This window comes from Somniosus microcephalus, unplaced genomic scaffold (assembly GCF_052327205.1).
Source record: "Somniosus microcephalus isolate GS21.2 unplaced genomic scaffold, FLI_Smic_1.0 scaffold39, whole genome shotgun sequence".
Lineage (NCBI taxonomy): Eukaryota > Metazoa > Chordata > Chondrichthyes > Squaliformes > Somniosidae > Somniosus > Somniosus microcephalus.
This window is the reverse complement of record NW_028225226.1, coordinates 776,532-803,560: the sequence shown is the minus strand read 5'-3', so window position 1 is coordinate 803,560 and position 27,029 is coordinate 776,532. Positions and strand designations below refer to the sequence as shown.

Sequence of the window (27,029 nt, the reverse complement as noted above, 5' to 3'; positions counted from 1 at the left end):
TACTTCTGAACTCCAGAGATTATAGGCCCAATCTACTCAATCTCTCCTCATAGGACAATCCAATCATCATTGAAAACAATCAGGTTTGATTCCCAGTCAGGGATTTCAGTTCTGACAAAAACAATTGAAGTCTGTGAAAATCTTATTAATTGTATTAAAACGAACAAAAATGTGTGTTGCACACTGAAGGAAATTGTAACATGTTTGCTGGGTGACAGTCAAACTTAAATAACTTTCTTCATAGATTCATAGATTTATAGCCAAAGGCGACTGTTTTATCCAGCGTTTCCGTAGTGTAGTGGTTATCACGTTCGCCTAACACGCGAAAGGTCCCCGGTTCGAAACCGGGCGCAAACATTTTGTAAATCATGTTCATTTAAATCGTAGAAAAATGGATCAATTCGCATTTGTTATGCAATGTAACAAAGTCCTGTTACATTTGTGTTATTCTGTACAGTTATACACACACACAGAACACTACGGTTTCGCTCGCTCACTTCCGTTTCCAGCCCTGACCGTGCAGACAGCCCCTCTCAAAGTTGCACATTCCGGCTGCTTTCAGTTGAATTGTGAAAGATTATTCAAGGATCCTGCAGCTTTACCTCGGTTCACAACAGCAGATCTAAGCCCCGTTACTGCAAACTACAAACCATGTTTTCCAGAATTCCAAGGTGTATACGGAACTCAACCATTAAAATTCCCTTCATTAACCACAGGGGTTCAGGCAATTTTCTATGATTCTATAAAAAGTTATTGAAGTTTGACTGTCATCCGGTATACATGTTAGCAATTCCTGCAGTGTGCAACAAAATGTTGTGGGTTGATTAATGATAATAGAAACAGTTATGAAGTGTCTCACAGACTTCAATGATCCCTTAATATCGTTGGTTAACTAAAATCTATCAATTGCAGGTTAAAATGAGGAATTCATATTGCATCTTTGAAAGAGCTATCCAATCAGTCCCACTCCGCTGCTCTTCCCCCATAGCCCTGCTGACACTCCTGCCAGTGGAAACGGTTTCCCCCTTAATTTTGATCACCTCTATTAAATCTCCCCTGACCAGTGAATAATGGAGCTCAACGCGGGCAAGTGTCAGATCATCCACTTGGGGCCTAGCAAAGATCAGTCAGTGTGTGGTCTGAAAACATCATGTGAGAGAATCGGTTTTTTCTGTGAAATAGCCGGTCCCGTTAAATTTTACAAATGTTGCCCCAGATCGCTGCTCTCTCAAGCAATGAACATTTTAAACCATTCTCCTGAAATGCAATGTGTAAAATGAGATATGGGTTAACAGTTCAGGAGATGCAAAGAGCAAAATAAATGAATGAAGTTTCGACTGTCCCTCAGTAACCATATTATTATGTCTTTCATTCCGCAAAATAAAGTTACCGGTTAATTAATGGTGATTAAAGCAGTTCTTATTTATTCACATTAGATGCATGTAATTAATTTAATAAAATTACATCGCATTCATGAATAAGAAACGGTGATATCAAAATTTCTTCCCTAACCGGGAATCGAACCCATCCTGCAACACTGATAGGAATAAATTATTGAATCATTTAATGGTGCCTCGAAAAATATCACACTACTAAATTAAAATCACTGCTTTAATGTGTTTCGGTGTTGAAGGGGATTGAAAAAAGCCCAGACTGCGCCCGCGGTGAGACAGAGTTCGAACTTACAAAGAAGTTGGTGCTGCGAAGTAACCGCCAAGCGAAAGCTGACAACGATTAAAGAAGGAGACAGCGCTCAATATAAAGGAAGAGCTCACAAAAGTTAACTTTCTGTATTCTATGTAAAAGGACTCTCAAATCCTTGAATATACTCAATGACTGAGCATCCACTGCCCTCTGAGGTTGAGAATTGCAAAGATCACAAGCCTCTGAGTGAAGAAATGTCTCCTCATCTGAGTCTCAAATAGCCGGCCCCTAATCCTCAGACTCTGCCCCCCAGTTCTAGACTCTCCAGCCAGGGGAAACAACCTCTCAGCTTCTATCCTTTCAAGCCCTCCAAGAAAATTGTACCTTTCAATGACAACACATCTCGTACTTCTGAACTCCAGAGATTATAGGCCCAATCTACTCAATCTCTCCTCATAGGACAATCCAATCATCATTGAAAACAATCAGGTTTGATTCCCAGTCAGGGATTTCAGTTCTGACAAAGACAATTGATGTCTGTGAGAATCTTATTAATTGTATTAAAACGAACAAAAATGTGTGTTGCACACTGAAGGAAATTGTAACATGTTTGCTGGGTGACAGTCAAAGTTAAATAAGTTTCTTCATAGATTCATAGATTTATAGCCAAAGGCGACTGTTTTATCCAGCGTTTCCGTAGTGTAGTGGTTATCACGTTCGCTTAACACGCGAAAGGTCCCCGGTTCGAAACCGGGCGGAAACATTTTGTAAATCATGTTCATTTAAATCGTAGAAAAATGGATCAATTCGCATTTGTTATGCAATGTAACAAAGTCCTGTTACATTTGTGTTATTCTGTACAGTTGTACACACACACAGAACACTACGGTTTCGCTCGCTCACTTCCGTTTCCAGCCCTGACCGTGCAGACAGCCCCTCTCAAAGTTGCACATTCCGGCTGCTTTCAGTTGAATTGTGAAAGATTATTCAAGGATCCTGCAGCTTTACCTCGGTTCACAACAGCAGATCTAAGCCCCGTTTCTGCAAACTACAAACCATGTTTTCCAGAATTCCAAGGTGTATACGGAACTCAACCATTAAAATTCCCTTCATTAACCACAGGGGTTCAGGCAATTTTCTATGATTCTATAAAAAGTTATTGAAGTTTGACTGTCATCCGGTATACATGTTAGCAATTCCTGCAGTGTGCAACAAAATGTTGTGGGTTGATTAATGATAATAGAAACAGTTATGAAGTGTCTCACAGACTTCAATGATCCCTTAATACCGTTGGTTAACTAAAATCTATCAATTGCAGGTTAAAATGAGGAATTCATATTGCATCTTTGAAAGAGCTATCCAATCAGTCCCACTCCGCTGCTCTTCCCCCATAGCCCTGCTGACACTCCTGCCAGTGGAAACGGTTTCCCCCTTAATTTTGATCACCTCTATTAAATCTCCCCTGACCAGTGAATAATGGAGCTCAACGCGGGCAAGTGTCAGATCATCCACTTGGGGCCTAGCAAAGATCAGTCAGTGTGTGGTCTGAAAACATCATGTGAGAGAATCGGTTTTTTCTGTGAAATAGCCGGTCCCGTTAAATTTTACAAATGTTGCCCCAGATCGCTGCTCTCTCAAGCAATGAACATTTTAAACCATTCTCCTGAAATGCAATGTGTAAAATGAGATATGGGTTAACAGTTCAGGAGATGCAAAGAGCAAAATAAATGAATGAAGTTTCGACTGTCCCTCAGTAACCATATTATTATGTCTTTCATTCCGCAAAATAAAGTTACCGGTTAATTAATGGTGATTAAAGCAGTTCTTATTTATTCACATTAGATGCATGTAATTAATTTAATAAAATTACATCGCATTCATGAATAAGAAACGGTGATATCAAAATTTCTTCCCTAACCGGGAATCGAACCCAGCCTGCAACACTGATAGGAATAAATTATTGAATCATTTAATGGTGCCTCGAAAAATATCACACTACTGAATTAAAATCACTGCTTTAATGTGTTTCGGTGTTGAAGGGGATTGAAAAAAGCCCAGACTGCGCCCGCGGTGAGACAGAGTTCGAACTTACAAAGAAGTTGGTGCTGCGAAGTAACCGCCAAGCGAAAGCTGACAACGATTAAAGAAGGAGACAGCGCTCAATATAAAGGAAGAGCTCACAAAAGTTAACTTTCTGTATTCTATGTAAAAGGACTCTCAAATCCTTGAATATACTCAATGACTGAGCATCCACTGCCCTCTGAGGTTGAGAATTGCAAAGATCACAAGCCTCTGAGTGAAGAAATGTCTCCTCATCTGAGTCTCAAATAGCCGGCCCCTAATCCTCAGACTCTGCCCCCCAGTTCTAGACTCTCCAGCCAGGGGAAACAACCTCTCAGCTTCTATCCTTTCAAGCCCTCCAAGAAAATTGTACCTTTCAATGACAACACATCTCGTACTTCTGAACTCCAGAGATTATAGGCCCACTCTACTCAATCTCTCCTCATAGGACAATCCAATCATCATTGAAAACAATCAGGTTTGATTCCCAGTCAGGGATTTCAGTTCTGACAAAGACAATTGATGTCTGTGAGAATCTTATTAATTGTATTAAAACGAACAAAAATGTGTGTTGCACACTGAAGGAAATTGTAACATGTTTGCTGGGTGACAGTCAAAGTTAAATAAGTTTCTTCATAGATTCATAGATTTATAGCCAAAGGCGACTGTTTTATCCAGCGTTTCCGTAGTGTAGTGGTTATCACGTTCGCCTAACACGCGAAAGGTCCCCGGTTCGAAACCGGGCGGAAACATTTTGTAAATCATGTTCATTTAAATCGTAGAAAAATGGATCAATTCGCATTTGTTATGCAATGTAACAAAGTCCTGTTACATTTGTGTTATTCTGTACAGTTGTACACACACACAGAACACTACGGTTTCGCTCGCTCACTTCCGTTTCCAGCCCTGACCGTGCAGACAGCCCCTCTCAAAGTTGCACATTCCGGCTGCTTTCAGTTGAATTGTGAAAGATTATTCAAGGATCCTGCAGCTTTACCTCGGTTCACAACAGCAGATCTAAGCCCCGTTTCTGCAAACTACAAACCATGTTTTCCAGAATTCCAAGGTGTATACGGAACTCAACCATTAAAATTCCCTTCATTAACCACAGGGGTTCAGGCAATTTTCTATGATTCTATAAAAAGTTATTGAAGTTTGACTGTCATCCGGTATACATGTTAGCAATTCCTGCAGTGTGCAACAAAATGTTGTGGGTTGATTAATGATAATAGAAACAGTTATGAAGTGTCTCACAGACTTCAATGATCCCTTAATACCGTTGGTTAACTAAAATCTATCAATTGCAGGTTAAAATGAGGAATTCATATTGCATCTTTGAAAGAGCTATCCAATCAGTCCCACTCCGCTGCTCTTCCCCCATAGCCCTGCTGACACTCCTGCCAGTGGAAACGGTTTCCCCCTTAATTTTGATCACCTCTATTAAATCTCCCCTGACCAGTGAATAATGGAGCTCAACGCGGGCAAGTGTCAGATCATCCACTTGGGGCCTAGCAAAGATCAGTCAGTGTGTGGTCTGAAAACATCATGTGAGAGAATCGGTTTTTTCTGTGAAATAGCCGGTCCCGTTAAATTTTACAAATGTTGCCCCAGATCGCTGCTCTCTCAAGCAATGAACATTTTAAACCATTCTCCTGAAATGCAATGTGTAAAATGAGATATGGGTTAACAGTTCAGGAGATGCAAAGAGCAAAATAAATGAATGAAGTTTCGACTGTCCCTCAGTAACCATATTATTATGTCTTTCATTCCGCAAAATAAAGTTACCGGTTAATTAATGGTGATTAAATCAGTTCTTATTTATTCACATTAGATGCATGTAATTAATTTAATAAAATTACATCGCATTCATGAATAAGAAACGGTGATATCAAAATTTCTTCCCTAACCGTGAATCGAACCCAGCCTGCAACACTGATAGGAATAAATTATTGAATCATTTAATGTTGCCTCGAAAAATATCACACTACTAAATTAAAATCACTGCTTTAATGTGTTTCGGTGTTGAAGGGGATTGAAAAAAGCCCAGACTGCGCCCGCGGTGAGACAGAGTTCGAACTTACAAAGAAGTTGGTGCTGCGAAGTAACCGCCAAGCGAAAGCTGACAACGATTAAAGAAGGAGACAGCGCTCAATATAAAGGAAGAGCTCACAAAAGTTAACTTTCTGTATTCTGTGTAAAAGGACTCTCAAATCCTTGAATATACTCAATGACTGAGCATCCACTGCCCTCTGAGGTTGAGAATTGCAAAGATCACAAGCCTCTGAGTGAAGAAATGTCTCCTCATCTGAGTCTCAAATAGCCGGCCCCTAATCCTCAGACTCTGCCCCCCAGTTCTAGACTCTCCAGCCAGGAGAAACAACCTCTCAGCTTCTATCCTTTCAAGCCCTCCAAGAAAATTGTTCCTTTCAATGACAACACATCTCGTACTTCTGAACTCCAGAGATTATAGGCCCAATCTACTCAATCTCTCCTCATAGGACAATCCAATCATCATTGAAAACAATCAGGTTTGATTCCCAGTCAGGGATTTCAGTTCTGACAAAAACAATTGAAGTCTGTGAAAATCTTATTAATTGTATTAAAACGAACAAAAATGTGTGTTGCACACTGAAGGAAATTGTAACATGTTTGCTGGGTGACAGTCAAACTTAAATAACTTTCTTCATAGATTCATAGATTTATAGCCAAAGGCGACTGTTTTATCCAGCGTTTCCGTAGTGTAGTGGTTATCACGTTCGCCTAACACGCGAAAGGTCCCCGGTTCGAAACCGGGCGCAAACATTTTGTAAATCATGTTCATTTAAATCGTAGAAAAATGGATCAATTCGCATTTGTTATGCAATGTAACAAAGTCCTGTTACATTTGTGTTATTCTGTACAGTTATACACACACACAGAACACTACGGTTTCGCTCGCTCACTTCCGTTTCCAGCCCTGACCGTGCAGACAGCCCCTCTCAAAGTTGCACATTCCGGCTGCTTTCAGTTGAATTGTGAAAGATTATTCAAGGATCCTGCAGCTTTACCTCGGTTCACAACAGCAGATCTAAGCCCCGTTACTGCAAACTACAAACCATGTTTTCCAGAATTCCAAGGTGTATACGGAACTCAACCATTAAAATTCCCTTCATTAACCACAGGGGTTCAGGCAATTTTCTATGATTCTATAAAAAGTTATTGAAGTTTGACTGTCATCCGGTATACATGTTAGCAATTCCTGCAGTGTGCAACAAAATGTTGTGGGTTGATTAATGATAATAGAAACAGTTATGAAGTGTCTCACAGACTTCAATGATCCCTTAATATCGTTGGTTAACTAAAATCTATCAATTGCAGGTTAAAATGAGGAATTCATATTGCATCTTTGAAAGAGCTATCCAATCAGTCCCACTCCGCTGCTCTTCCCCCATAGCCCTGCTGACACTCCTGCCAGTGGAAACGGTTTCCCCCTTAATTTTGATCACCTCTATTAAATCTCCCCTGACCAGTGAATAATGGAGCTCAACGCGGGCAAGTGTCAGATCATCCACTTGGGGCCTAGCAAAGATCAGTCAGTGTGTGGTCTGAAAACATCATGTGAGAGAATCGGTTTTTTCTGTGAAATAGCCGGTCCCGTTAAATTTTACAAATGTTGCCCCAGATCGCTGCTCTCTCAAGCAATGAACATTTTAAACCATTCTCCTGAAATGCAATGTGTAAAATGAGATATGGGTTAACAGTTCAGGAGATGCAAAGAGCAAAATAAATGAATGAAGTTTCGACTGTCCCTCAGTAACCATATTATTATGTCTTTCATTCCGCAAAATAAAGTTACCGGTTAATTAATGGTGATTAAAGCAGTTCTTATTTATTCACATTAGATGCATGTAATTAATTTAATAAAATTACATCGCATTCATGAATAAGAAACGGTGATATCAAAATTTCTTCCCTAACCGGGAATCGAACCCATCCTGCAACACTGATAGGAATAAATTATTGAATCATTTAATGGTGCCTCGAAAAATATCACACTACTAAATTAAAATCACTGCTTTAATGTGTTTCGGTGTTGAAGGGGATTGAAAAAAGCCCAGACTGCGCCCGCGGTGAGACAGAGTTCGAACTTACAAAGAAGTTGGTGCTGCGAAGTAACCGCCAAGCGAAAGCTGACAACGATTAAAGAAGGAGACAGCGCTCAATATAAAGGAAGAGCTCACAAAAGTTAACTTTCTGTATTCTATGTAAAAGGACTCTCAAATCCTTGAATATACTCAATGACTGAGCATCCACTGCCCTCTGAGGTTGAGAATTGCAAAGATCACAAGCCTCTGAGTGAAGAAATGTCTCCTCATCTGAGTCTCAAATAGCCGGCCCCTAATCCTCAGACTCTGCCCCCCAGTTCTAGACTCTCCAGCCAGGGGAAACAACCTCTCAGCTTCTATCCTTTCAAGCCCTCCAAGAAAATTGTACCTTTCAATGACAACACATCTCGTACTTCTGAACTCCAGAGATTATAGGCCCAATCTACTCAATCTCTCCTCATAGGACAATCCAATCATCATTGAAAACAATCAGGTTTGATTCCCAGTCAGGGATTTCAGTTCTGACAAAGACAATTGATGTCTGTGAGAATCTTATTAATTGTATTAAAACGAACAAAAATGTGTGTTGCACACTGAAGGAAATTGTAACATGTTTGCTGGGTGACAGTCAAAGTTAAATAAGTTTCTTCATAGATTCATAGATTTATAGCCAAAGGCGACTGTTTTATCCAGCGTTTCCGTAGTGTAGTGGTTATCACGTTCGCCTAACACGCGAAAGGTCCCCGGTTCGAAACCGGGCGGAAACATTTTGTAAATCATGTTCATTTAAATCGTAGAAAAATGGATCAATTCGCATTTGTTATGCAATGTAACAAAGTCCTGTTACATTTGTGTTATTCTGTACAGTTGTACACACACACAGAACACTACGGTTTCGCTCGCTCACTTCCGTTTCCAGCCCTGACCGTGCAGACAGCCCCTCTCAAAGTTGCACATTCCGGCTGCTTTCAGTTGAATTGTGAAAGATTATTCAAGGATCCTGCAGCTTTACCTCGGTTCACAACAGCAGATCTAAGCCCCGTTTCTGCAAACTACAAACCATGTTTTCCAGAATTCCAAGGTGTATACGGAACTCAACCATTAAAATTCCCTTCATTAACCACAGGGGTTCAGGCAATTTTCTATGATTCTATAAAAAGTTATTGAAGTTTGACTGTCATCCGGTATACATGTTAGCAATTCCTGCAGTGTGCAACAAAATGTTGTGGGTTGATTAATGATAATAGAAACAGTTATGAAGTGTCTCACAGACTTCAATGATCCCTTAATACCGTTGGTTAACTAAAATCTATCAATTGCAGGTTAAAATGAGGAATTCATATTGCATCTTTGAAAGAGCTATCCAATCAGTCCCACTCCGCTGCTCTTCCCCCATAGCCCTGCTGACACTCCTGCCAGTGGAAACGGTTTCCCCCTTAATTTTGATCACCTCTATTAAATCTCCCCTGACCAGTGAATAATGGAGCTCAACGCGGGCAAGTGTCAGATCATCCACTTGGGGCCTAGCAAAGATCAGTCAGTGTGTGGTCTGAAAACATCATGTGAGAGAATCGGTTTTTTCTGTGAAATAGCCGGTCCCGTTAAATTTTACAAATGTTGCCCCAGATCGCTGCTCTCTCAAGCAATGAACATTTTAAACCATTCTCCTGAAATGCAATGTGTAAAATGAGATATGGGTTAACAGTTCAGGAGATGCAAAGAGCAAAATAAATGAATGAAGTTTCGACTGTCCCTCAGTAACCATATTATTATGTCTTTCATTCCGCAAAATAAAGTTACCGGTTAATTAATGGTGATTAAAGCAGTTCTTATTTATTCACATTAGATGCATGTAATTAATTTAATAAAATTACATCGCATTCATGAATAAGAAACGGTGATATCAAAATTTCTTCCCTAACCGGGAATCGAACCCAGCCTGCAACACTGATAGGAATAAATTATTGAATCATTTAATGGTGCCTCGAAAAATATCACACTACTGAATTAAAATCACTGCTTTAATGTGTTTCGGTGTTGAAGGGGATTGAAAAAAGCCCAGACTGCGCCCGCGGTGAGACAGAGTTCGAACTTACAAAGAAGTTGGTGCTGCGAAGTAACCGCCAAGCGAAAGCTGACAACGATTAAAGAAGGAGACAGCGCTCAATATAAAGGAAGAGCTCACAAAAGTTAACTTTCTGTATTCTATGTAAAAGGACTCTCAAATCCTTGAATATACTCAATGACTGAGCATCCACTGCCCTCTGAGGTTGAGAATTGCAAAGATCACAAGCCTCTGAGTGAAGAAATGTCTCCTCATCTGAGTCTCAAATAGCCGGCCCCTAATCCTCAGACTCTGCCCCCCAGTTCTAGACTCTCCAGCCAGGGGAAACAACCTCTCAGCTTCTATCCTTTCAAGCCCTCCAAGAAAATTGTACCTTTCAATGACAACACATCTCGTACTTCTGAACTCCAGAGATTATAGGCCCACTCTACTCAATCTCTCCTCATAGGACAATCCAATCATCATTGAAAACAATCAGGTTTGATTCCCAGTCAGGGATTTCAGTTCTGACAAAGACAATTGATGTCTGTGAGAATCTTATTAATTGTATTAAAACGAACAAAAATGTGTGTTGCACACTGAAGGAAATTGTAACATGTTTGCTGGGTGACAGTCAAACTTAAATAAGTTTCTTCATAGATTCATAGATTTATAGCCAAAGGCGACTGTTTTATCCAGCGTTTCCGTAGTGTAGTGGTTATCACGTTCGCCTAACACGCGAAAGGTCCCCGGTTCGAAACCGGGCGGAAACATTTTGTAAATCATGTTCATTTAAATCGTAGAAAAATGGATCAATTCGCATTTGTTATGCAATGTAACAAAGTCCTGTTACATTTGTGTTATTCTGTACAGTTGTACACACACACAGAACACTACGGTTTCGCTCGCTCACTTCCGTTTCCAGCCCTGACCGTGCAGACAGCCCCTCTCAAAGTTGCACATTCCGGCTGCTTTCAGTTGAATTGTGAAAGATTATTCAAGGATCCTGCAGCTTTACCTCGGTTCACAACAGCAGATCTAAGCCCCGTTTCTGCAAACTACAAACCATGTTTTCCAGAATTCCAAGGTGTATACGGAACTCAACCATTAAAATTCCCTTCATTAACCACAGGGGTTCAGGCAATTTTCTATGATTCTATAAAAAGTTATTGAAGTTTGACTGTCATCCGGTATACATGTTAGCAATTCCTGCAGTGTGCAACAAAATGTTGTGGGTTGAGTAATGATAATAGAAACAGTTATGAAGTGTCTCACAGACTTCAATGATCCCTTAATACCGTTGGTTAACTAAAATCTATCAATTGCAGGTTAAAATGAGGAATTCATATTGCATCTTTGAAAGAGCTATCCAATCAGTCCCACTCCGCTGCTCTTCCCCCATAGCCCTGCTGACACTCCTGCCAGTGGAAACGGTTTCCCCCTTAATTTTGATCACCTCTATTAAATCTCCCCTGACCAGTGAATAATGGAGCTCAACGCGGGCAAGTGTCAGATCATCCACTTGGGGCCTAGCAAAGATCAGTCAGTGTGTGGTCTGAAAACATCATGTGAGAGAATCGGTTTTTTCTGTGAAATAGCCGGTCCCGTTAAATTTTACAAATGTTGCCCCAGATCGCTGCTCTCTCAAGCAATGAACATTTTAAACCATTCTCCTGAAATGCAATGTGTAAAATGAGATATGGGTTAACAGTTCAGGAGATGCAAAGAGCAAAATAAATGAATGAAGTTTCGACTGTCCCTCAGTAACCATATTATTATGTCTTTCATTCCGCAAAATAAAGTTACCGGTTAATTAATGGTGATTAAAGCAGTTCTTATTTATTCACATTAGATGCATGTAATTAATTTAATAAAATTACATCGCATTCATGAATAAGAAACGGTGATATCAAAATTTCTTCCCTAACCGTGAATCGAACCCAGCCTGCAACACTGATAGGAATAAATTATTGAATCATTTAATGGTGCCTCGAAAAATATCACACTACTAAATTAAAATCACTGCTTTAATGTGTTTCGGTGTTGAAGGGGATTGAAAAAAGCCCAGACTGCGCCCGCGGTGAGACAGAGTTCGAACTTACAAAGAAGTTGGTGCTGCGAAGTAACCGCCAAGCGAAAGCTGACAACGATTAAAGAAGGAGACAGCGCTCAATATAAAGGAAGAGCTCACAAAAGTTAACTTTCTGTATTCTATGTAAAAGGACTCTCAAATCCTTGAATATACTCAATGACTGAGCATCCACTGCCCTCTGAGGTTGAGAATTGCAAAGATCACAAGCCTCTGAGTGAAGAAATGTCTCCTCATCTGAGTCTCAAATAGCCGGCCCCTAATCCTCAGACTCTGCCCCCCAGTTCTAGACTCTCCAGCCAGGGGAAACAACCTCTCAGCTTCTATCCTTTCAAGCCCTCCAAGAAAATTGTTCCTTTCAATGACAACACATCTCGTACTTCTGAACTCCAGAGATTATAGGCCCAATCTACTCAATCTCTCCTCATAGGACAATCCAATCATCATTGAAAACAATCAGGTTTGATTCCCAGTCAGGGATTTCAGTTCTGACAAAGACAATTGAAGTCTGTGAAAATCTTATTAATTGTATTAAAACGAACAAAAATGTGTGTTGCACACTGAAGGAAATTGTAACATGTTTGCTGGGTGACAGTCAAACTTAAATAACTTTCTTTATAGATTCATAGATTTATAGCCAAAGGCGACTGTTTTATCCAGCGTTTCCGTTGTGTAGTGGTTATCATGTTCGCCTAACACGCGAAAGGTCCCCGGTTCGAAACAGCGCGGAAACATTTTGTAAATCATGTTCATTTAAATCGTAGAAAAATGGATCAATTCGCATTTGTTATGCAATGTAACAAAGTCCTGTTACATTTGTGTTATTCTGTACAGTTGTACACACACACAGAACACTACGGTTTCGCTCGCTCACTTCCGTTTCCAGCCCTGACCGTGCAGACAGCCCCTCTCAAAGTTGCACATTCCGGCTGCTTTCAGTTGAATTGTGAAAGATTATTCAAGGATCCTGCAGCTTTACCTCGGTTCACAACAGCAGATCTAAGCCCCGTTTCTGCAAACTACAAACCATGTTTTCCAGAATTCCAAGGTGTATACGGAACTCAACCATTAAAATTCCCTTCATTAACCACAGGGGTTCAGGCAATTTTCTATGATTCTATAAAAAGTTATTGAAGTTTGACTGTCATCCGGTATACATGTTAGCAATTCCTGCAGTGTGCAACAAAATGTTGTGGGTTGATTAATGATAATAGAAACAGTTATGAAGTGTCTCACAGACTTCAATGATCCCTTAATACCGTTGGTTAACTAAAATCTATCAATTGCAGGTTAAAATGAGGAATTCATATTGCATCTTTGAAAGAGCTATCCAATCAGTCCCACTCCGCTGCTCTTCCCCCATAGCCCTGCTGACACTCCTGCCAGTGGAAACGGTTTCCCCCTTAATTTTGATCACCTCTATTAAATCTCCCCTGACCAGTGAATAATGGAGCTCAACGCGGGCAAGTGTCAGATCATCCACTTGGGGCCTAGCAAAGATCAGTCAGTGTGTGGTCTGAAAACATCATGTGAGAGAATCGTTTTTTTCTGTGAAATAGCCGGTCCCGTTAAATTTTACAAATGTTGCCCCAGATCGCTGCTCTCTCAAGCAATTAACATTTTAAACCATTCTCCTGAAATGCAACGTGTAAAATGAGATATGGGTTAACAGTTCAGGAGATGCAAAGAGCAAAATAAATGAATGAAGTTTCGACTGTCCCTCAGTAACCATATTATTATGTCTTTCATTCCGCAAAATAAAGTTACCGGTTAATTAATGGTGATTAAAGCAGTTCTTATTTATTCACATTAGATGCATGTAATTAATTTAATAAAATTACATCGCATTCATGAATAAGAAACGGTGATATCAAAATGTCTTCCCTAACCGTGAATCGAACCCAGCCTGCAACACTGATAGGAATAAATTATTGAATCATTTAATGGTGCCTCGAAAAATATCACACTACTAAATTAAAATCACTGCTTTAATGTGTTTCGGTGTTGAAGGGGATTGAAAAAAGCCCAGACTGCGCCCGCGGTGAGACAGAGTTCGAACTTACAAAGAAGTTGGTGCTGCGAAGTAACTGCCAAGCGAAAGCTGACAACGATTAAAGAAGGAGACAGCGCTCAATATAAAGGAAGAGCTCACAAAAGTTAACTTTCTGTATTCTATGTAAAAGGACTCTCAAATCCTTGAATATACTCAATGACTGAGGATCCACTGCCCTCTGAGGTTGAGAATTGCAAAGATCACAAGCCTCTGAGTGAAGAAATGTCTCCTCATCTGAGTCTCAAATAGCCGGCCCCTAATCCTCAGACTCTGCCCCCCAGTTCTAGACTCTCCAGCCAGGGGAAACAACCTCTCAGCTTCTATCCTTTCAAGCCCTCCAAGAAAATTGTACCTTTCAATGACAACACATCTCGTACTTCTGAACTCCAGAGATTATAGGCCCAATCTACTCAATCTCTCCTCATAGGACAATCCAATCATCATTGAATACAATCAGGTTTGATTCCCAGTCAGGGATTTCAGTTCTGACAAAGACAATTGAAGTCTGTGAGAATCTTATTAATTGTATTAAAACGAACAAAAATGTGTGTTGCACACTGAAGGAAATTGTAACATGTTTGCTGGGTGACAGTCAAACTTAAATAACTTTCTTCATAGATTCATAAATTTATAGCCAAAGGCGACTGTTTTATCCAGCGTTTCCGTAGTGTAGTGGTTATCACGTTCGCCTAACACGCGAAAGGTCCCCGGTTCGAAACCGGGCGGAAACATTTTGTAAATCATGTTCATTTAAATCGTAGAAAAATGGATCAATTCGCATTTGTTATGCAATGTAACAAAGTCCTGTTACATTTGTGTTATTCTGTACAGTTGTACACACACACAGAACACTACGGTTTCGCTCGCTCACTTCCATTTCCAGCCCTGACCGTGCAGACAGCCCCTCTCAAAGTTGCACATTCCGGCTGCTTTCAGTTGAATTGTGAAAGATTATTCAAGGATCCTGCAGCTTTACCTCGGTTCACAACAGCAGATCTAAGCCCCGTTTCTGCAAACTACAAACCATGTTTTCCAGAATTCCAAGGTGTATACGGAACTCAACCATTAAAATTCCCTTCATTAACCACAGGGGTTCAGGCAATTTTCTATGATTCTATAAAAAGTTATTGAAGTTTGACTGTCATCCGGTATACATGTTAGCAATTCCTGCAGTGTGCAACAAAATGTTGTGGGTTGATTAATGATAATAGAAACAGTTATGAAGTGTCTCACAGACTTCAATGATCCCTTAATACCGTTGGTTAACTAAAATCTATCAATTGCAGGTTAAAATGAGGAATTCATATTGCATCTTTGAAAGAGCTATCCAATCAGTCCCACTCCGCTGCTCTTCCCCCATAGCCCTGCTGACACTCCTGCCAGTGGAAACGGTTTCCCCCTTAATTTTGATCACCTCTATTAAATCTCCCCTGACCAGTGAATAATGGAGCTCAACGCGGGCAAGTGTCAGATCATCCACTTGGGGCCTAGCAAAGATCAGTCAGTGTGTGGTCTGAAAACATCATGTGAGAGAATCGGTTTTTTCTGTGAAATAGCCGGTCCCGTTAAATGTTACAAATGTTGCCCCAGATCGCTGCTCTCTCAAGCAATGAACATTTTAAACCATTCTCCTGAAATGCAATGTGTAAAATGAGATATGGGTTAACAGTTCAGGAGATGCAAAGAGCAAAATAAATGAATGAAGTTTCGACTGTCCCTCAGTAACCATATTATTATGTCTTTCATTCCGCAAAATAAAGTTACCGGTTAATTAATGGTGATTAAAGCAGTTCTTATTTATTCACATTAGATGCATGTAATTAATTTAATAAAATTACATCGCATTCATGAATAAGAAACGGTGATATCAAAATGTCTTCCCTAACCGTGAATCGAACCCAGCCTGCAACACTGATAGGAATAAATTATTGAATCATTTAATGGTGCCTCGAAAAATATCACACTACTAAATTAAAATCACTGCTTTAATGTGTTTCGGTGTTGAAGGGGATTGAAAAAAGCCCAGACTGCGCCCGCGGTGAGACAGAGTTCGAACTTACAAAGAAGTTGGTGCTGCGAAGTAACTGCCAAGCGAAAGCTGACAACGATTAAAGAAGGAGACAGCGCTCAATATAAAGGAAGAGCTCACAAAAGTTAACTTTCTGTATTCTATGTAAAAGGACTCTCAAATCCTTGAATATACTCAATGACTGAGCATCCACTGCCCTCTGAGGTTGAGAATTGCAAAGATCACAAGCCTCTGAGTGAAGAAATGTCTCCTCATCTGAGTCTCAAATAGCCGGCCCCTAATCCTCAGACTCTGCCCCCCAGTTCTAGACTCTCCAGCCAGGGGAAACAACCTCTCAGCTTCTATCCTTTCAAGCCCTCCAAGAAAATTGTACCTTTCAATGACAACACATCTCGTACTTCTGAACTCCAGAGATTATAGGCCCAATCTACTCAATCTCTCCTCATAGGACAATCCAATCATCATTGAATACAATCAGGTTTGATTCCCAGTCAGGGATTTCAGTTCTGACAAAGACAATTGAAGTCTGTGAGAATCTTATTAATTGTATTAAAACGAACAAAAATGTGTGTTGCACACTGAAGGAAATTGTAACATGTTTGCTGGGTGACAGTCAAACTTAAATAACTTTCTTCATAGATTCATAAATTTATAGCCAAAGGCGACTGTTTTATCCAGCGTTTCCGTAGTGTAGTGGTTATCACGTTCGCCTAACACGCGAAAGGTCCCCGGTTCGAAACCGGGCGGAAACATTTTGTAAATCATGTTCATTTAAATCGTAGAAAAATGGATCAATTCGCATTTGTTATGCAATGTAACAAAGTCCTGTTACATTTGTGTTATTCTGTACAGTTGTACACACACACAGAACACTACGGTTTCGCTCGCTCACTTCCATTTCCAGCCCTGACCGTGCAGACAGCCCCTCTCAAAGTTGCACATTCCGGCTGCTTTCAGTTGAATTGTGAAAGATTATTCAAGGATCCTGCAGCTTTACCTCGGTTCACAACAGCAGATCTAAGCCCCGTTTCTGCAAACTACAAACCATGTTTTCCAGAATTCCAAGGTGTATACGGAACTCAACCATTAAAATTCCCTTCATTAACCACAGGGGTTCAGGCAATTTTCTATGATTCTATAAAAAGTTATTGAGGTTTGACTGTCATCCGGTATACATGTTAGCAATTCCTGCAGTGTGCAACAAAATGTTGTGGGTTGATTAATGATAATAGAAACAGTTATGAAGTGTCTCACAGACTTCAATGATCCCTTAATACCGTTGGTTAACTTAAATCTATCAATTGCAGGTTAAAATGAGGAATTCATATTGCATCTTTGAAAGAGCTATCCAAACAGTCCCACTCCGCTGCTCTTCCCCCATAGCCCTGCTGACACTCCTGCCAGTGGAAACGGTTTCCCCCTTAATTTTGATCACCTCTATTAAATCTCCCCTGACCAGTGAATAATGGAGCTCAACGCGGGCAAGTATCAGATCATCCACTTGGGGCCTAGCAAAGATCAGTCAGTGTGTGGTCTGAAAACATCATGTGAGAGAATCGGTTTTTTCTGTGAAATAGCCGGTCCCGTTAAATGTTACAAATGTTGCCCCAGATCGCTGCTCTCTCAAGCAATGAACATTTTAAACCATTCTCCTGAAATGCAATGTGTAAAATGAGATATGGGTTAACAGTTCAGGAGATGCAAAGAGCAAAATAAATGAATGAAGTTTCGACTGTCCCTCAGTAACCATATTATTATGTCTTTCATTCCGCAAAATAAAGTTACCGGTTAATTAATGGTGATTAAAGCAGTTCTTATTTATTCACATTAGATGCATGTAATTAATTTAATAAAATTACATCGCATTCATGAATAAGAAACGGTGATATCAAAATTTCTTCCCTAACCGTGAATCGAACCCAGCCTGCAACACTGATAGGAATAAATTATTGAATCATTTAATGGTGCCTCGAAAAATATCACACTACTAAATTAAAATCACTGCTTTAATGTGTTTCGGTGTTGAAGGGGATTGAAAAAAGCCCAGACTGCGCCCGCGGTGAGACAGAGTTCGAACTTACAAAGAAGTTGGTGCTGCGAAGTAACCGCCAAGCGAAAGCTGACAACGATTAAAGAAGGAGACAGCGCTCAATATAAAGGAAGAGCTCACAAAAGTTAACTTTCTGTATTCTATGTAAAAGGACTCTCAAATCCTTGAATATACTCAATGACTGAGCATCCACTGCCCTCTGAGGTTGAGAATTGCAAAGATCACAAGCCTCTGAGTGAAGAAATGTCTCCTCATCTGAGTCTCAAATAGCCGGCCCCTAATCCTCAGACTCTGCCCCCCAGTTCTAGACTCTCCAGCCAGGGGAAACAACCTCTCAGCTTCTATCCTTTCAAGCCCTCCAAGAAAATTGTACCTTTCAATGACAACACATCTCGTACTTCTGAACTCCAGAGATTTTAGGCCCAATCTACTCAATCTCTCCTCATAGGACAATCCAATCATCATTGAATACAATCAGGTTTGATTCCCAGTCAGGGATTTCAGTTCTGACAAAGACAATTGAAGTCTGTGAGAATCTTATTAATTGTATTAAAACGAACAAAAATGTGTGTTGCACACTGAAGGAAATTGTAACATGTTTGCTGGGTGACAGTCAAACTTAAATAACTTTCTTCATAGATTCATAGATTTATAGCCAAAGGCGACTGTTTTATCCAGCGTTTCCGTAGTGTAGTGGTTATCACGTTCGCCTAACACGCGAAAGGTCCCCGGTTCGAAACCGGGCGGAAATATTTTGTAAATCATGTTCATTTAAATCGTAGAAAAATTGATCAATTCGCATTTGTTATGCAATGTAACAAAGTCCTGTTACATTTGTGTTATTCTGTACAGTTGTACACACACATAGAACACTACGGTTTCGCTCGCTCACTTCCGTTTGCAGCCCTGACCGTGCAGACAGCCCCTCTCAAAGTTGCACATTCCGGCTGCTTTCAGTTGAATTGTGAAAGATTATTCAAGGATCCTGCAGCTTTACCTCGGTTCACAACAGCAGATCTAAGCCCCGTTTCTGCAAACTACAAACCATGTTTTCCAGAATTCCAAGGTGTATACGGAACTCAACCATTAAAATTCCCTTCATTAACCACAGGGGTTCAGGCAATTTTCTATGATTCTATAAAAAGTTATTGAAGTTTGACTGTCATCCGGTATACATGTTAGCAATTCCTGCAGTGTGCAACAAAATGTTGTGGGTTGATTAATGATAATAGAAACAGTTATGAAGTGTCTCACAGACTTCAATGATCCCTTAATACCGTTGGTTAACTAAAATCTATCAATTGCAGGTTAAAATGAGGAATTCATATTGCATCTTTGAAAGAGCTATCCAATCAGTCCCACTCCGCTGCTCTTCCCCCATAGCCCTGCTGACACTCCTGCCAGTGGAAACGGTTTCCCCCTTAATTTTGATCACCTCTATTAAATCTCCCCTGACCAGTGAATAATGGAGCTCAACGCGGGCAAGTGTCAGATCATCCACTTGGGGCCTAGCAAAGATCAGTCAGTGTGTGGTCTGAAAACATCATGTGAGAGAATCGGTTTTTTCTGTGAAATAGCCGGTCCCGTTAAATTTTACAAATGTTGCCCCAGATCGCTGCTCTCTCAAGCAATGAACATTTTAAACCATTCTCCTGAAATGCAATGTGTAAAATGAGATATGGGTTAACAGTTCAGGAGATGCAAAGAGCAAAATAAATGAATGAAGTTTCGACTGTCCCTCAGTAACCATATTATTATGTCTTTCATTCCGCAAAATAAAGTTACCGGTTAATTAATGGTGATTAAAGCAGTTCTTATTTATTCACATTAGATGCATGTAATTAATTTAATAAAATTACATCGCATTCATGAATAAGAAACGGTGATATCAAAATGTCTTCCCTAACCGTGAATCGAACCCAGCCTGCAACACTGATAGGAATAAATTATTGAATCATTTAATGGTGCCTCGAAAAATATCACACTACTAAATTAAAATCACTGCTTTAATGTGTTTCGGTGTTGAAGGGGATTGAAAAAAGCCCAGACTGCGCCCGCGGTGAGACAGAGTTCGAACTTACAAAGAAGTTGGTGCTGCGAAGTAACCGCCAAGCGAAAGCTGACAACGATTAAAGAAGGAGACAGCGCTCAATATAAAGGAAGAGCTCACAAAAGTTAACTTTCTGTATTCTATGTAAAAGGACTCTCAAATCCTTGAATATACTCAATGACTGAGCATCCACTGCCCTCTGAGGTTGAGAATTGCAAAGATCACAAGCCTCTGAGTGAAGAAATGTCTCCTCATCTGAGTCTCAAATAGCCGGCCCCTAATCCTCAGACTCTGCCCCCCAGTTCTAGACTCTCCAGCCAGGGGAAACAACCTCTCAGCTTCTATCCTTTCAAGCCCTCCAAGAAAATTGTACCTTTCAATGACAACACATCTCGTACTTCTGAACTCCAGAGATTATAGGCCCAATCTACTCAATCTCTCCTCATAGGACAATCCAATCATCATTGAATACAATCAGGTTTGATTCCCAGTCAGGGATTTCAGTTCTGACAAAGACAATTGAAGTCTGTGAGAATCTTATTAATTGTATTAAAACGAACAAAAATGTGTGTTGCACACTGAAGGAAATTGTAACATGTTTGCTGGGTGACAGTCAAACTTAAATAACTTTCTTCATAGATTCATAAATTTATAGCCAAAGGCGACTGTTTTATCCAGCGTTTCCGTAGTGTAGTGGTTATCACGTTCGCCTAACACGCGAAAGGTCCGCGGTTCGAAACCGGGCGGAAACATTTTGTAAATCATGTTCATTTAAATCGTAGAAAAATGGATCAATTCGCATTTGTTATGCAATGTAACAAAGTCCTGTTACATTTGTGTTATTCTGTACAGTTGTACACACACACAGAACACTACGGTTTCGCTCGCTCACTTCCGTTTCCAGCCCTGACCGTGCAGACAGCCCCTCTCAAAGTTGCACATTCCGGCTGCTTTCAGTTGAATTGTGAAAGATTATTCAAGGATCCTGCAGCTTTACCTCGGTTCACAACAGCAGATCTAAGCCCCGTTTCTGCAAACTACAAACCATGTTTTCCAGAATTCCAAGGTGTGTACGGAACTCAACCATTAAAATTCCCTTCATTAACCACAGGGGTTCAGGCAATTTTCTATGATTCTATAAAAAGTTATTGAAGTTTGACTGTCATCCGGTATACATGTTAGCAATTCCTGCAGTGCGCAACAAAATGTTGTGGGTTGATTAATGATAATAGAAACAGTTATGAAGTGTCTCACAGACTTCAATGATCCCTTAATACCGTTGGTTAACTTAAATCTATCAATTGCAGGTTAAAATGAGGAATTCATATTGCATCTTTGAAAGAGCTATCCAATCAGTCCCACTCCGCTGCTCTTCCCCCATAGCCCTGCTGACACTCCTGCCAGTGGAAACGGTTTCCCCCTTAATTTTGATCACCTCTATTAAATCTCCCCTGACCAGTGAATAATGGAGCTCAACGCGGGCAAGTGTCAGATCATCCACTTGGGGCCTAGCAAAGATCAGTCAGTGTGTGGTCTGAAAACATCATGTGAGAGAATCGGTTTTTTCTGTGAAATAGCCGGTCCCGTTAAATTTTACAAATGTTGCCCCAGATCGCTGCTCTCTCAAGCAATGAACATTTTAAACCATTCTCCTGAAATGCAATGTGTAAAATGAGATATGGGTTAACAGTTCAGGAGATGCAAAGAGCAAAATAAATGAATGAAGTTTCGACTGTCCCTCAGTAACCATATTATTATGTCTTTCATTCCGCAAAATAAAGTTACCGGTTAATTAATGGTGATTAAAGCAGTTCTTATTTATTCACATTAGATGCATGTAATTAATTTAATAAAATTACATCGCATTCATGAATAAGAAACGGTGATATCAAAATTTCTTCCCTAACCGTGAATCGAACCCAGCCTGCAACACTGATAGGAATAAATTATTGAATCATTTAATGGTGCCTCGAAAAATATCACACTACTAAATTAAAATCACTGCTTTAATGTGTTTCGGTGTTGAAGGGGATTGAAAAAAGCCCAGACTGCGCCCGCGGTGAGACAGAGTTCGAACTTACAAAGAAGTTGGTGCTGCGAAGTAACCGCCAAGCGAAAGCTGACAACGATTAAAGAAGGAGACAGCGCTCAATATAAAGGAAGAGCTCACAAAAGTTAACTTTCTGTATTCTATGTAAAAGGACTCTCAAATCCTTGAATATACTCAATGACTGAGCATCCACTGCCCTCTGAGGTTGAGAATTGCAAAGATCACAAGCCTCTGAGTGAAGAAATGTCTCCTCATCTGAGTCTCAAATAGCCGGCCCCTAATCCTCAGACTCTGCCCCCCAGTTCTAGACTCTCCAGCCAGGGGAAACAACCTCTCAGCTTCTATCCTTTCAAGCCCTCCAAGAAAATTGTTCCTTTCAATGACAACACATCTCGTACTTCTGAACTCCAGAGATTATAGGCCCAATCTACTCAATCTCTCCTCATAGGACAATCCAATCATCATTGAATACAATCAGGTTTGATTCCCAGTCAGGGATTTCAGTTCTGACAAAGACAATTGAAGTCTGTGAGAATCTTATTAATTGTATTAAAACGAACAAAAATGTGTGTTGCACACTGAAGGAAATTGTAACATGTTTGCTGGGTGACAGTCAAACTTAAATAACTTTCTTCATAGATTCATAGATTTATAGCCAAAGGCGACTGTTTTATCCAGCGTTTCCGTAGTGTAGTGGTTATCACGTTCGCCTAACACGCGAAAGGTCCCCGGTTCGAAACCGGGCGGAAATATTTTGTAAATCATGTTCATTTAAATCGTAGAAAAATTGATCAATTCGCATTTGTTATGCAATGTAACAAAGTCCTGTTACATTTGTGTTATTCTGTACAGTTGTACACACACACAGAACACTACGGTTTCGCTCGCTCACTTCCGTTTGCAGCCCTGACCGTGCAGACAGCCCCTCTCAAAGTTGCACATTCCGGCTGCTTTCAGTTGAATTGTGAAAGATTATTCAAGGATCCTGCAGCTTTACCTCGGTTCACAACAGCAGATCTAAGCCCCGTTTCTGCAAACTACAAACCATGTTTTCCAGAATTCCAAGGTGTATACGGAACTCAACCATTAAAATTCCCTTCATTAACCACAGGGGTTCAGGCAATTTTCTATGATTCTATAAAAAGTTATTGAAGTTTGACTGTCATCCGGTATACATGTTAGCAATTCCTGCAGTGTGCAACAAAATGTTGTGGGTTGATTAATGATAATAGAAACAGTTATGAAGTGTCTCACAGACTTCAATGATCCCTTAATACCGTTGGTTAACTTAAATCTATCAATTGCAGGTTAAAATGAGGAATTCATATTGCATCTTTGAAAGAGCTATCCAATCAGTCCCACTCCGCTGCTCTTCCCCCATAGCCCTGCTGACACTCCTGCCAGTGGAAACGGTTTCCCCCTTAATTTTGATCACCTCTATTAAATCTCCCCTGACCAGTGAATAATGGAGCTCAACGCGGGCAAGTGTCAGATCATCCACTTGGGGCCTAGCAAAGATCAGTCAGTGTGTGGTCTGAAAACATCATGTGAGAGAATCGGTTTTTTCTGTGAAATAGCCGGTCCCGTTAAATTTTACAAATGTTGCCCCAGATCGCTGCTCTCTCAAGCAATGAACATTTTAAACCATTCTCCTGAAATGCAATGTGTAAAATGAGATATGGGTTAACAGTTCAGGAGATGCAAAGAGCAAAATAAATGAATGAAGTTTCGACTGTCCCTCAGTAACCATATTATTATGTCTTTCATTCCGCAAAATAAAGTTACCGGTTAATTAATGGTGATTAAAGCAGTTCTTATTTATTCACATTAGATGCATGTAATTAATTTAATAAAATTACATCGCATTCATGAATAAGAAACGGTGATATCAAAATTTCTTCCCTAACCGTGAATCGAACCCAGCCTGCAAAACTGATAGGAATAAATTATTGAATCATTTAATGGTGCCTCGAAAAATATCACACTACTAAATTAAAATCACTGCTTTAATGTGTTTCGGTGTTGAAGGGGATTGAAGAAAGCCCAGACTGCGCCCGCGGTGAGACAGAGTTCGAACTTACAAAGAAGTTGGTGCTGCGAAGTAACCGCCAAGCGAAAGCTGACAACGATTAAAGAAGGAGACAGCGCTCAATATAAAGGAAGAGCTCACAAAAGTTAACTTTCTGTATTCTGTGTAAAAGGACTCTCAAATCCTTGAATATACTCAATGACTGAGCATCCACTGCCCTCTGAGGTTGAGAATTGCAAAGATCACAAGCCTCTGAGTGAAGAAATGTCTCCTCATCTGAGTCTCAAATAGCCGGCCCCTAATCCTCAGACTCTGCCCCCCACTTCTAGACTCTCCAGCCAGGGGAAACAACCTCTCAGCTTCTATCCTTTCAAGCCCTCCAAGAAAATTGTACCTTTCATTGACAACACATCTCGTACTTCTGAACTCCAGAGATTATAGGCCCAATCTACTCAATCTCTCCTCATAGGACAATCCAATCATCATTGAAAACAATCAGGTTTGATTCCCAGTCAGGGATTTCAGTTCTGACAAAAACAATTGAAGTCTGTGAAAATCTTATTAATTGTATTAAAACGAACATAAATGTGTGTTGCACACTGAAGGAAATTGTAACATGTTTGCTGGGTGACAGTCAAACTTAAATAACTTTCTTCATAGATTCATAGATTTATAGCCAAAGGCGACTGTTTTATCCAGTGTTTCCGTAGTGTAGTGGTTATCACGTTCGCCTAACACGCGAAAGGTCCCCGGTTCGAAACCGGGCGCAAACATTTTGTAAATCATGTTCATTTAAATCGTAGAAAAATGGATCAATTCGCATTTGTTATGCAATGTAACAAAGTCCTGTTACATTTGTGTTATTCTGTACAGTTATACACACACACAGAACACTACGGTTTCGCTCGCTCACTTCCGTTTCCAGCCCTGACCGTGCAGACAGCCCCTCTCAAAGTTGCACATTCCGGCTGCTTTCAGTTGAATTGTGAAAGATTATTCAAGGATCCTGCAGCTTTACCTCGGTTCACAACAGCAGATCTAAGCCCCGTTACTGCAAACTACAAACCATGTTTTCCAGAATTCCAAGGTGTATACGGAACTCAACCATTAAAATTCCCTTCATTAACCACAGGGGTTCAGGCAATTTTCTATGATTCTATAAAAAGTTATTGAAGTTTGACTGTCATCCGGTATACATGTTAGCAATTCCTGTAGTGTGCAACAAAATGTTGTGGGTTGATTAATGATAATAGAAACAGTTATGAAGTGTCTCACAGACTTCAATGATCCCTTAATATCGTTGGTTAACTAAAATCTATCAATTGCAGGTTAAAATGAGGAATTCATATTGCATCTTTGAAAGAGCTATCCAATCAGACCCACTCCGCTGCTCTTCCCCCATAGCCCTGCTGACACTCCTGCCAGTGGAAACGGTTTCCCCCTTAATTTTGATCACCTCTATTAAATCTCCCCTGACCAGTGAATAATGGAGCTCAACGCGGGCAAGTGTCAGATCATCCACTTGGGGCCTAGCAAAGATCAGTCAGTGTGTGGTCTGAAAACATCATGTGAGAGAATCGGTTTTTTCTGTGAAATAGCCGGTCCCGTTAAATTTTACAAATGTTGCCCCAGATCGCTGCTCTCTCAAGCAATGAACATTTTAAACCATTCTCCTGAAATGCAATGTGTAAAATGAGATATGGGTTAACAGTTCAGGAGATGCAAAGAGCAAAATAAATGAATGAAGTTTCGACTGTCCCTCAGTAACCATATTATTATGTCTTTCATTCCGCAAAATAAAGTTACCGGTTAATTAATGGTGATTAAAGCAGTTCTTATTTATTCACATTAGATGCATGTAATTAATTTAATAAAATTACATCGCATTCATGAATAAGAAACGGTGATATCAAAATTTCTTCCCTAACCGTGAATCGAACCCAGCCTGCAACACTGATAGGAATAAATTATTGAATCATTTAATGGTGCCTCGAAAAATATCACACTACTAAATTAAAATCACTGCTTTAATGTGTTTCGGTGTTGAAGGGGATTGAAAAAAGCCCAGACTGCGCCCGCGGTGAGACAGAGTTCGAACTTACAAAGAAGTTGGTGCTGCGAAGTAACCGCCAAGCGAAAGCTGACAACGATTAAAGAAGGAGACAGCGCTCAATATAAAGGAAGAGCTCACAAAAGTTAACTTTCTGTATTCTATGTAAAAGGACTCTCAAATCCTTGAATATACTCAATGACTGAGCATCCACTGCCCTCTGAGGTTGAGAATTGCAAAGATCACAAGCCTCTGAGTGAAGAAATGTCTCCTCATCTGAGTCTCAAATAGCCGGCCCCTAATCCTCAGACTCTGCCCCCCAGTTCTAGACTCTCCAGCCAGGGGAAACAACCTCTCAGCTTCTATCCTTTCAAGCCCTCCAAGAAAATTGTACCTTTCAATGACAACACATCTCGTACTTCTGAACTCCAGAGATTATAGGCCCAATCTACTCAATCTCTCCTCATAGGACAATCCAATCATCATTGAAAACAATCAGGTTTGATTCCCAGTCAGGGATTTCAGTTCTGACAAAAACAATTGAAGTCTGTGAAAATCTTATTAATTGTATTAAAACGAACATAAATGTGTGTTGCACACTGAAGGAAATTGTAACATGTTTGCTGGGTGACAGTCAAACTTAAATAACTTTCTTCATAGATTCATAGATTTATAGCCAAAGGCGACTGTTTTATCCAGCGTTTCCGTAGTGTAGTGGTTATCACGTTCGCCTAACACGCGAAAGGTCCCCGGTTCGAAACCGGGCGCAAACATTTTGTAAATCATGTTCATTTA

General features: G+C 40.2%; 13 non-coding genes across 13 annotated transcripts; all 13 read left to right on the top strand.

Moving 5' to 3' along the window:
* Nucleotides 1-284: 284 nt before the first annotated feature.
* On the top strand, nucleotides 285-357 carry trnav-aac (transfer RNA valine (anticodon AAC)). The gene has a single exon. It is a non-coding gene; the product is annotated as a tRNA-Val (tRNA).
* A 1,977-nt stretch (nucleotides 358-2,334) lies between these two features.
* Nucleotides 2,335-2,407, top strand: trnav-aac (transfer RNA valine (anticodon AAC)). Its single transcript has one exon. It is a non-coding gene; the product is annotated as a tRNA-Val (tRNA).
* Nucleotides 2,408-4,384: 1,977 nt separating this feature from the next.
* trnav-aac (transfer RNA valine (anticodon AAC)) lies at nucleotides 4,385-4,457 on the top strand. The gene has a single exon. It is a non-coding gene; the product is annotated as a tRNA-Val (tRNA).
* A 1,977-nt stretch (nucleotides 4,458-6,434) lies between these two features.
* trnav-aac (transfer RNA valine (anticodon AAC)) lies at nucleotides 6,435-6,507 on the top strand. The gene has a single exon. It is a non-coding gene; the product is annotated as a tRNA-Val (tRNA).
* Nucleotides 6,508-8,484: 1,977 nt separating this feature from the next.
* On the top strand, nucleotides 8,485-8,557 carry trnav-aac (transfer RNA valine (anticodon AAC)). Its single transcript has one exon. It is a non-coding gene; the product is annotated as a tRNA-Val (tRNA).
* Nucleotides 8,558-10,534: 1,977 nt separating this feature from the next.
* trnav-aac (transfer RNA valine (anticodon AAC)) lies at nucleotides 10,535-10,607 on the top strand. Its single transcript has one exon. It is a non-coding gene; the product is annotated as a tRNA-Val (tRNA).
* Nucleotides 10,608-14,634: 4,027 nt separating this feature from the next.
* Nucleotides 14,635-14,707, top strand: trnav-aac (transfer RNA valine (anticodon AAC)). Its single transcript has one exon. It is a non-coding gene; the product is annotated as a tRNA-Val (tRNA).
* A 1,977-nt stretch (nucleotides 14,708-16,684) lies between these two features.
* Nucleotides 16,685-16,757, top strand: trnav-aac (transfer RNA valine (anticodon AAC)). Its single transcript has one exon. It is a non-coding gene; the product is annotated as a tRNA-Val (tRNA).
* Nucleotides 16,758-18,734: 1,977 nt separating this feature from the next.
* trnav-aac (transfer RNA valine (anticodon AAC)) lies at nucleotides 18,735-18,807 on the top strand. The gene has a single exon. It is a non-coding gene; the product is annotated as a tRNA-Val (tRNA).
* Nucleotides 18,808-20,784: 1,977 nt separating this feature from the next.
* Nucleotides 20,785-20,857, top strand: trnav-aac (transfer RNA valine (anticodon AAC)). Its single transcript has one exon. It is a non-coding gene; the product is annotated as a tRNA-Val (tRNA).
* Nucleotides 20,858-22,834: 1,977 nt separating this feature from the next.
* On the top strand, nucleotides 22,835-22,907 carry trnav-aac (transfer RNA valine (anticodon AAC)). Its single transcript has one exon. It is a non-coding gene; the product is annotated as a tRNA-Val (tRNA).
* Nucleotides 22,908-24,884: 1,977 nt separating this feature from the next.
* On the top strand, nucleotides 24,885-24,957 carry trnav-aac (transfer RNA valine (anticodon AAC)). The gene has a single exon. It is a non-coding gene; the product is annotated as a tRNA-Val (tRNA).
* Nucleotides 24,958-26,934: 1,977 nt separating this feature from the next.
* trnav-aac (transfer RNA valine (anticodon AAC)) lies at nucleotides 26,935-27,007 on the top strand. The gene has a single exon. It is a non-coding gene; the product is annotated as a tRNA-Val (tRNA).
* Nucleotides 27,008-27,029: the final 22 nt, after the last annotated feature.